Here is a 9,557-nt window from a genome sequence, read left to right as displayed (position 1 = left end):
CTTACTCTTTTCCTCTATAGCAGGCTCCCTGCCAGTCTTTGTCATGGCAGGTCAGCACATGGGATACTGGATCTGACAATCTGATCTCCAGGGATCTTCCCCTTGTTCTGTTCCACTTGGAGGATTCAGCAGATGCCTGGAGTGGAGGATAAAGGGAGGGGAGTCATTGTCTTCACATTTGGGAATATGTGCTCATATGAAATGATGCAAAGGAGTACAAAAATAGTTGACCAGGTGCAGTGGCTCATGCCTGTAATCCCAGTACTTTGGGAGGCTGAGGCGGGTGGATCACCTGATGTCAGGAATTGGAGACCAGCCTGACCAATAAGGTGAAACCCAGTCTCTAGTAAAAATTTTTTAAAAGCCGGGTATGGTGGCAGGTGCCTGTAGTCCCAGCTACTTGGGAGGCTGAGGCAGAGAATTGCTTGAACCCAGGATGTGGGCAGAGGTTAGTGAGTCAGGATCATGCCACTGCACTCCAGCCTGGGTGACGGAGTGAGACTGTCTCCAAAAACAAAATTGTTAGTCAATGCACTCATGTATGTAATGAAGTGAATGCTAACACAACTATGAAGGTTCTTATTCAATCCTCCCAATAACACAAAGGTAAGTACCACAACAATTCCCACCTGTGGATAAGAAGCTGCGCATAGAGAAGTTAACTAGTCCTAGTCTTCCAGTTAACTACTAAATAAAGGATCCTTGATTTGTACCCAGGTCTGAGTTCTGAGCCTTAATTACTTTGCTGCATTGCATCTGGTGTTGAGGGATTGTTCTGTCCCTATCAACAACTGGTAGGCTACAGAAACCTTTTATTTATGGGCTGTTTAGGCAAGTAAATTTCATCGCCTAATGACATAGCTTTTTTATTTAGAGAGCTGTCAACGTAAGATAACCTCCCTCTCTGGTTTGGTGGTGGTTATTCATTTATTCAGAGCTGCTATTAACTTATTTGTTTCACCTTTGACCACCATAAAGTTCATCTGATTAAAAAACATTCTTAACAGAAAATTGCTAATAAATACCCAAAGCTCTAGGTCAACAAAGCCAGGCATGCTTGATTAAATATCCATGGAGCTTATAAAATGTCTGCCTAGGCCCCTTGGCATTTGTAAAGAGACATTTATGACTCCAGCACAATCTTTGCTATCATTGGGCTTATAGCTAACATATTCTTGACCATTCGTTTTGACTCTTCCTCTGGAAAAAGAACTTAACTTCCTACATTTTCTGCATTTCTGGCACTCGACAGAATTCATGCATTTTAAGATACACACACTTTCTCAGCAAATGAGGCTTTTAAGAAGCTGAAATAATAGAAACACTGCATATTTTAAAATCCCTAAAGGAACAGACACCTTGAACAGGGGACAAGGAAAGGGAGGCTTCAAAGCAGGAGGAATGTACATTAAACATAACAGGGAGTTTCCTCCCTCTGATGTTGAAGGGCAATGTTTGCCAAGAATGTCCTTCTTTGAAGGTGCCTGTGAATAGAGCCCGTTTCTTCTCTATAGTAATTTTTGGGTTCAGGGAAAGAGTTTTTGAATTTTGAAATTTTCATTCCGTATATTCTTAAATCTCTTGACTGAGCTCTTAGTCTTTGGTGTATGAATTGTTAGGCAAAAGTAACGTGGTAGAAAATACCTGAAAAAACAAAGGAGAAAGAAAGGATTGAAGTTGTTCTGCTTCTGGGGAGAATTCCCCAACATGTGAAGATGACTTTTTCTTCTACTATTCTGAGATGGAGTATCCAGTCATAATCCGTTTCCCCATATTGTAATTTGGGATACAAGCTGGTCTCTGGGTAACAGATCCATTTTACTGGCAATTGCAAAAGTTGAGTCCTCCACTTAATGCAACTTGTTTTTTCTCTGTCCTCAACCCCCTTTGTTTGGATTTGTGAAGGACGCATTCTAGCTCTTAAATCTTTTTAATAAGGTAGGCTGAAAGTTAATGGAAATACTGCATTACTGAAATACTAAGCTCTCAAATCAGTAGGATGTGTCTAACAAGCACCAGAGTATTAAGTTGGCACACTGACGTCCAGTTACATATATAAAATGGGGTTTTTGATTTAAAGATTACAGACCAAGAAGCAGTTTCTCTGCTCCTCCTGGAATCTGTGGTTGGTTCAGCCCACCTACTTCCACTGCTGCATCCACTATGTCCATCAGGGTGACCCAGAAGTCCTGCAAGGTGTCCACCTCTGGCCCCTGGGCCTTCACTCAGTAGCCTTTCCTACACAAGTGGGCCCAGTGACCGCATCAGCTTCTCTAGCTTCTCGCAAGTGGGCAGCAGCAGCTTCTGGGGTGGACGGGGTGGAGGCTATGGTGGGGCCAGTGGAATGGGCGGCATCAACACCATCAAGGTCAACCAGAGCCTGCTGAGCCCCCTTAACCTGGAGGTAGACCCCATCATCCAGGCCGTGCACACCCAGGAGAAGGAGCAGATCAAGACCCTCAACAAGTTTGCCTCCTTCATAGACAAGGTACAGTTCTTGGAGCAGCAGAACAAGATGCTGGAGACCAAGTAGAGCCTCCTGCAGCAGGAGCAGATGGCTTGGAGCAACATGGACAAACATGTTCGAGAGTTACATCAATAACCTTAGGCAGCAGCTAGAGACTCTAGGCCAGGAGAAGCTGAAGCTGGAGGCAGAGCTTGGCAACATGCCAGGGCTGGAGGAGGACTTTGAAGAACAAGTATGAGGATGAGATCAATAAGTGTACAGAGATGGAGAATGAATTTGTCCTCATCAAAAAGGATATGGATGAAGCTTACATGAACAAGGTGGAGCTGGAGTCTCACCTGGAAGGGCTGACTGAGGAGATCAACTTTCTCAGGCAGCTGTATGAAGAGATCCGGGAGCTGCAGTCCCAGATCTTGTACAAGTCTGTGGTGCTGTCCATGGACAACAGCCATGCTCTGGACACAGACAGCATCATCACTGACGTCAAGGCGCACTACGAGGAGATCGCCAACCGCAGCCGGGCTAAGGCTGAGAGCATGTAGCAGATCAAGTATGAGGAGCTGCAGGCACTGGCTGGGCAGCACGGGGATGACCTGACCTGGCGTTCAAAGACGGAGATCTCTGAGATGAACCAGAACATCAGCTGGCTCCAGGCTGAGACTGAGGGCCTCAAAGGCCAGCAGGCTTCCCTGGAGGCTGCCATTGCAGGTGTCGGGAAGCGTGGGGAGCTCGCCGTTAAAGATGCCAATGCCACACTGTCCAAGCTGGAGGCTGCTCTGCAGCAGGCTAAGCAGGACAGGTCGCGGCAGCTGCGTGAGTATCAGGGACTGATGAACGTGAAGCTGGCCCTGGACATCGAGATCGCCACCTACAGGAAGCTGCTGGAGGGCGAGGAGAGCCGGCTGGAGTCTGGGATGCAGAACATGAGTATCCATTCGAAGACCACCAGTGGCTATGCAGGTGGTCTGAGCTCGTCCTAAGGGGGCCTAACAAGCTACTGCCTGAGTTCCAGCTTTGGCTCTGGCGCGAGCTGCAGCTCCACCAGGGCCGTGATTGTGAAGAAGATTGAGACCAGTGATGGGAAGCTGGTGTCCGAGTCCTGACGTCCTGCCCAAGTTAACAGCTGCAATAGTCCCTCCCAGCCTGCGCCCCCTGCGGCTGCCCCAGAGCCCTGAAGGGAGGCTGTTGTGCAGAGGGGAGCACGGGAGCGGGAGACCCACCTGAGGCTCACCTCTAGTCCTCAGCCCACCTGCAGGGGACTTTACTATCTGGGGACCCCCCCTTGCCCATGCCTCCAGCTACAAAACAAGTCAATTGCGCTTTTTTTTTGTCCAAAATAACACTTGAGCTGGCTCTGCCCCCCACCAAAAACAAACAAACAAACAAACAAACAAAAAACTCCTTGTAGAAAGTATAAAAGAGGCCGGGCGCGGTGGCTCAAGCCTGTAATCCCAGCACTTTGGGAGGCCGAGACGGGCGGATCATGAGGTCCGGAGATCGAGACCCTCCTGGCTAATACGGTGAAACACCGTCTCTACTAAAATACAAAAAACTAGCCGGGTGAGGTGGCGGGCGCCTGTAGTCCCAGCTACTCGGGAGGCTGAGGCAGGAGAATGGCGTAAACCCGAGAGGCGGAGCTTGCAGTGAGCTGAAATCAGGCCACTGTACTCCAGCCTGGGCGACAGAGCGAGACTCCGTCTCAAAAAAAAAAAAAAAAAAGTATAAAAGAAAAAACTTCACCCGGAGATAACGCCTCTTAACCATTTAATGCAGGGTTTTTGTTTGTTTGTTTTTACGAAGTCTCGCTGTATTGCCCAGGCTGGAGTGCAATGGAGTGCAATCTTGGCTTACTGCAATCTCTGCCTCCCCAGGTTCAAGCGATTCTCCTGCCTCATCCTCCCAAGTAGCTGGGATTACAGGCGCCCACCACTGCACCCGGATAAGTTTTGTGTTTGTAGTAGAGACAGGGTTTCTGCACGTTGGCCAGGCTGGTCTCGCACTCCTGACCTCAGGTGATCCAATGCAGTTCCTTTCAATTGAGCATGTTTGTTAATGGCTGCATGTTTAAAAATCTGGAATAGTGCCTAATATGCTGGAAACTTAATATTTGTGTGTGGACAAAATAATTTATGCTTTTCATTTGACCACAGTTTTGGATTACTGTGAAAGTTCTGTAAGGTACAGCTATAAGCAAGTTAACCTGTTATGCAAGTTACTCTTTCTTGGTACTTGATTTTTGGGGAGATGTTTTGTCTTTGAGAATCTGCTCTCTAGACATATCTACATAAATATGACAACTTTGTGTTACTAATGCTAATAGATTAATTAGGTAATATAGTTAGTTTTAATAGGTAAAACACAACCCAAAGAGCACTGGCCCTGGACTTAGGCAGATCTCGACTCCAATCCTGGCTCTGCAGCTTCAAAGCTGTGCAGTGTTAAGCAAATTACCAAGCTCAAATCTGTTTGATCCTTAATTTCGTCATCACTAAAATGAGAGAGTAAAAACCTACATCATATGGTTATTGTGAGGTTTAAAAGTATGTGAATATTCAAAGAAAATCACCAGATAAACTTGAGTTGTCACACAGTGTGACTTTAAATTCTTCTAAAAAATCAATGCGTGTCATACTACGTAAGTTTTTGTAAGTGCAAATCATACTGTTAAAAGGTTAAATGGTACCTTGCCTTTTATTTTTCTTCAAATGATACCATACTTAAAAGACAAATATTAAAATTAACAGTGTTCACTTTTTGAAGGGAAGCTATAGGCCTGATTTAGGTTGCTCATTCTGACTAAATCTACACCTTGGAAAATTACTGTCATTTTCATTGTCTTCACATTTTAATTTTCTTCCCATTGTTCCCGAGTGCTTAGAGTACTCGGGAAATTTATCACCTCTTCTCAGAGCCACCTGATGCTTCATTTTTGAGTGAGTGCTTCTAGAAAGATGAAGGCGTTTTTTATCTCCAGTGTTAGAAATGAGTTTGCAGCTGGTGGTAATTTTAATTTTCTAAGCACCTTCTATGAGCAAAAAACTTGGTAATGCCGTTCTACCTACATTATCTCACGAAATGGTCACAAAAACTTTAATGAAACAGGAATATTCCACTTTCCACATGTTTTTGTTTATTTTTGAGATGGGGTCTTGCTCTGTCACCCAGGCTGGAGGGCAGTGGTGAGATCTCGGCTCAATGCAGCCTCTACCTCGTGACCTCAAGTGATCCTTCCGCCTTGGCCTCCCTAAGAGCTGCGATTATAGGCGGGAGTCACTGTGCCTGGCCTCTAGATGTTCTTAAATATTCCCAGCAATTTACAGATGCAGAAACCAAGTTAACACGTGAGTTGTCTTGATTCCTCGCAAAAAGCTGGCTCGGTGTCTCTGGCTACTTTCCCCATTACAGAGAGGGAGGCAAGACGGTCGTTCCATCAGTTGTCACTGAGTTCCTGCCATCGGCTGCACTGGGGAGTATGAGGCTTAGAGGGGGCAGTCTGTTTCCTTGGTTTACTCCTCACCTGGGTGCTCAGGAGAAGGTGGAAGCCAGGCCGCTTCCCTTTCCTCTACAGGAGGCTGAGCACGTGCTGCTGGACAATGCCTTACCCAGGTGAAAAAGTGGCGCCCCGCTCCAGCAGCCCTCTGTTATCCAAGTCCACCCGCAGCAGCCGGGGGAAGCTGGCACAGCAGCAGGTCTGCTCGCGGCCAACACTTCAGCACCTGGACCGAGAGGACAGCGCCAAGGATGGCTGCAGGCCTAGTAGGCCCAGCGCCCACCCCAGGCACCGCCCTGCCAGGGCCGCCGAAGGTACTTGGCCGCCTGGAACGCCCCAAGCAGCAGCAGGGCCCTCAGCAGCCGGATGCCGCGACTAGGAGCCAGTGCCTTGCCGAGGTCCTACCCGTTAGTCTCCGTGCCCATCGCCCAGCGCCTCCTTCCCTGGCCTGCCCTGAGCTGTCCCCCCGGGATCACGTCCTGCAGCCACTCCCCAAGGCGACATTCCAGCCCTCGGGCCCGGACACGCTGCCTACCCGGGCCATTGAAATGTCCAAGCACATAAACAAGTTTGAGAAGGGGTTGCTGTAAAGGTACCCTTCCTCCAGGCTGAGGACGCTAGCCGTCCTTGGAGTCTATCCTTGATGGCTCATTTTGAGACCTTTTAAAACTCCTTTATTGTACTCCCTACTTCATTTAAAAGTATACTTCGGGATGCTGACGCACGAGAATCGCTTGAACCCGGGAGGCAGAGGTTGCAGTAAGCCAAGATCAGGCCACTGCACTCCAGCCACAGAGCAAGACTGTCGCAAAAAAAAAAAAAAGGTTTATGATTGGTAACTTTTGTTTTTTTGTTTTTTTTTTTGAGACGGAGTCTCAGGGCGTTCTATTGCCAGGCTGGAATGCAGTAGCACCATCTCGGCTCCTTGTAACCTTCTTTTCCCGGGTTTAAACCATTCTCTTGCCCAAGCCTCCCAAGTAGCTGGGATTACAGGTATGCACCACCACGCCCCGCTAATTTTTGTATTTTTAGTAGAGATGGGGTTTCTCTATGTTCCCATGTTGGCCAGGCTGGTCTCCATCTCTTGACCTCGTGATCCACCCACCTTGGCCTCCCAAACTGCTGAGATTACAGGTGTGAGCCACCTGTAACATTTAATGCTGATCTCCATCGTCGTGTACGTCTGTGTTTAGTGAATTCCCAGTTGAAGTTGCACAAGCCTTTTGAAAAGCAGTTTCGCACCATGGAACAAAGAGTCTACTGTAAATACTCTTTGAGTGAGTATCCTTTGATACTCTAATTTCACTTCTGCAAGTCTAACGGGGGAAAAATCTAAAGTTAAAAAGTCAACCACACACAAAAATCACACAGATGTTCCTTTAAAAACTAATTATAAAGATTTATTACAGCATGATATGCAAAATTAGAAAAATGGAAAACATTTTTACTTATTTAAAGAGTGAAAAAAAATTTTTTTCGACAGGGTCTTGTTCTGTAGCCCAGGGTGGAGTGTAGAGGTGGAATCATGGCTCACTACATTATCAGTTCCCTGGGCTCAAGTGATCCTCCTGCCTCAGCCTCTTGAGTAGCTAAGACTACAGACATGGGCCACCACATCTGGCTTATTTATTTTTTGTAGACACAGGGTCTTGTTATGTTGCCCAGGCTGGTCTTGAACTCTTGACTTTAAGTGGTTAAGTGATCTTCTCACCTTGGCCTCCAGAGTGTGGGATTGTAGGTAGGAGCCATCGCACCTGGCATATTTTCTTTTTTCTCTTGACCTCCGCTATTGAAAGCCAACTCAACATTTGTATTTAGAATGTTTAAATAAAACTTTAACCATAAATGGATTCAAAACATGGCAATCATGCATGTGCTAAATGGATTTGTGTATTGGAATATTATGGAACCATGGAAAGCACATTATAAAAATGATGATAAAAAGTGTTTATTTTATAAGTAAAATAAAGTAGGACATAAATTTTTAGTACAGTTTGTAATCTCTGCAACTTTTATGGGTGATGACAGAATTATTTAGGCACTACTGGATATAGGCGCTCAATAAATGTTAATTGGGTAAGTGAAAAGACAGGTCAAGGGTAGTTCCTAACATGTTTTTTTCTACTCATAATTTTCTATAGCAAGATATGTTTTATAGGAAACACTTTTTTAAAGATGCCATGTCTAGAATCTTTGTTCATAAATTGTATTTTCAAATCTTGACTTTATTTTATTTGAGATAGGGTCTCACTCTGTCACTCAGGCTGGTGTGCAGTGGCATGATCACAGCTCACTGCAGCCTTGACTTCCTGGGCTCTAGCAATTCTCCCACCTCAGCCTTCTGAGTAGCTGAGACCACAGGCCTGTGCCACCATGCCTGGCTAACTTTTGTAATTTTTTTTGTAGAGAACAGGGTCTGGCTATATTGCCCAGGTTGGTCTCAAACTTCTCAGATCAAGCAATCCACCCGCCCCCAACTCCCTTAAGTGCTGGGATTACAGGGGTGAGCCACTGCCCCTGACTTCAAATCTTATTTCACAGTTCTGTGAGTGATGGTTTAATTCCCACTGATAGATGAGGAAGTGAGGGCCCAACACCTTATTCTTACGTGAAATGAGGTTGTAAGTGCCGAGTCTAGATCTTCTGACTCCAAGTCCCTTGACATTTCCTGACGTTGAACTTGGCTGATATGTTCCAGGCTCTGGTTTGGGAGACAGGAAACAATTGAAGTCCCTGCCCTGTCCCTGGCTTGCTGGGTGATTTATGGGTAAGTCACTTCTCTTTGTGTCTCTTCTTTTCTTGGGCTTTTGACCTGGTGATTTATAAAATCAACCTTTCTCACTATTTCTTTCAGTGGAGAGAGGACTGCGTTAGGATGTTGGCTATCCAGTCTAACATTGCTCCCCTAGTCACTTCCTCTCTCATCTCCCTGTTTTTTCTTGCGTCATTTTCATCCTGTCAATTTATTATGTCCCTTGACCATGTCAACGTTTTGTTGACATTTTGTCATATTGTCAGAAATGATACTTATTTCTTTGCTTATTATGTATTTTACCTATCTAGATAGAAACTTTGTGAGGACAGAAGTCCTCTCTGACTTCTGCTCATCTGTACCTCCAAAATCTAGCACGGGGTTGGACTCAGACTCATAGTTAGCTCAGTAAAATAGTTGTTGAAGGAATTGCAGGAATGGAAGTGTATGTATGATCAAGATAGGATGAGCTCGCTTCTCCCACAACATCCCCTACTACTATGGATCTTTCCCCCATTAGTCTTGTTAGGAAATACAGTGCTAGAGCCGTAGTTCTTGGCTGGGTGATTTTTGCTATACCTAGATGACATTTGGCAGTATCTGCAGCTATTTTTGGTTGTCACAATTGGGACGTGCTACTGGCATCCAGTGGGCAGAGGCCAGGGAGGTTGTTAAATTTCGTACAATGCACAAGACGGCCCCAACCCACTCCAGCTCCTGATAATCCACAGCTCGTAAATGTCAACAGTGCCAAGATTAGGAAACTCGGTGCTAGACGGATTGAATGAGGTTGGTTTGCTTGTTTGTTTTATTTATTTTTTTTTTTTTTTTTTTTTTTTTTTTTTTTT

At 45.6% G+C, this 9,557-nt stretch overlaps 1 pseudogene; it reads left to right on the top strand.

Moving 5' to 3' along the window:
• Window positions 1–2,133: 2,133 nt before the first annotated feature.
• On the top strand, window positions 2,134–3,691 carry LOC117088624 (annotated as a pseudogene).
• The last annotated feature ends 5,866 nt before the right edge of the window (window positions 3,692–9,557 follow it).

Source organism: Trachypithecus francoisi, unplaced genomic scaffold, assembly GCF_009764315.1.
Source record: "Trachypithecus francoisi isolate TF-2019V2 unplaced genomic scaffold, Tfra_2.0 Lachesis_group10, whole genome shotgun sequence".
Classification (NCBI taxonomy): Eukaryota; Metazoa; Chordata; class Mammalia; order Primates; family Cercopithecidae; genus Trachypithecus; species Trachypithecus francoisi.
This window is presented reverse-complemented; position numbering and strand designations above follow the sequence as displayed.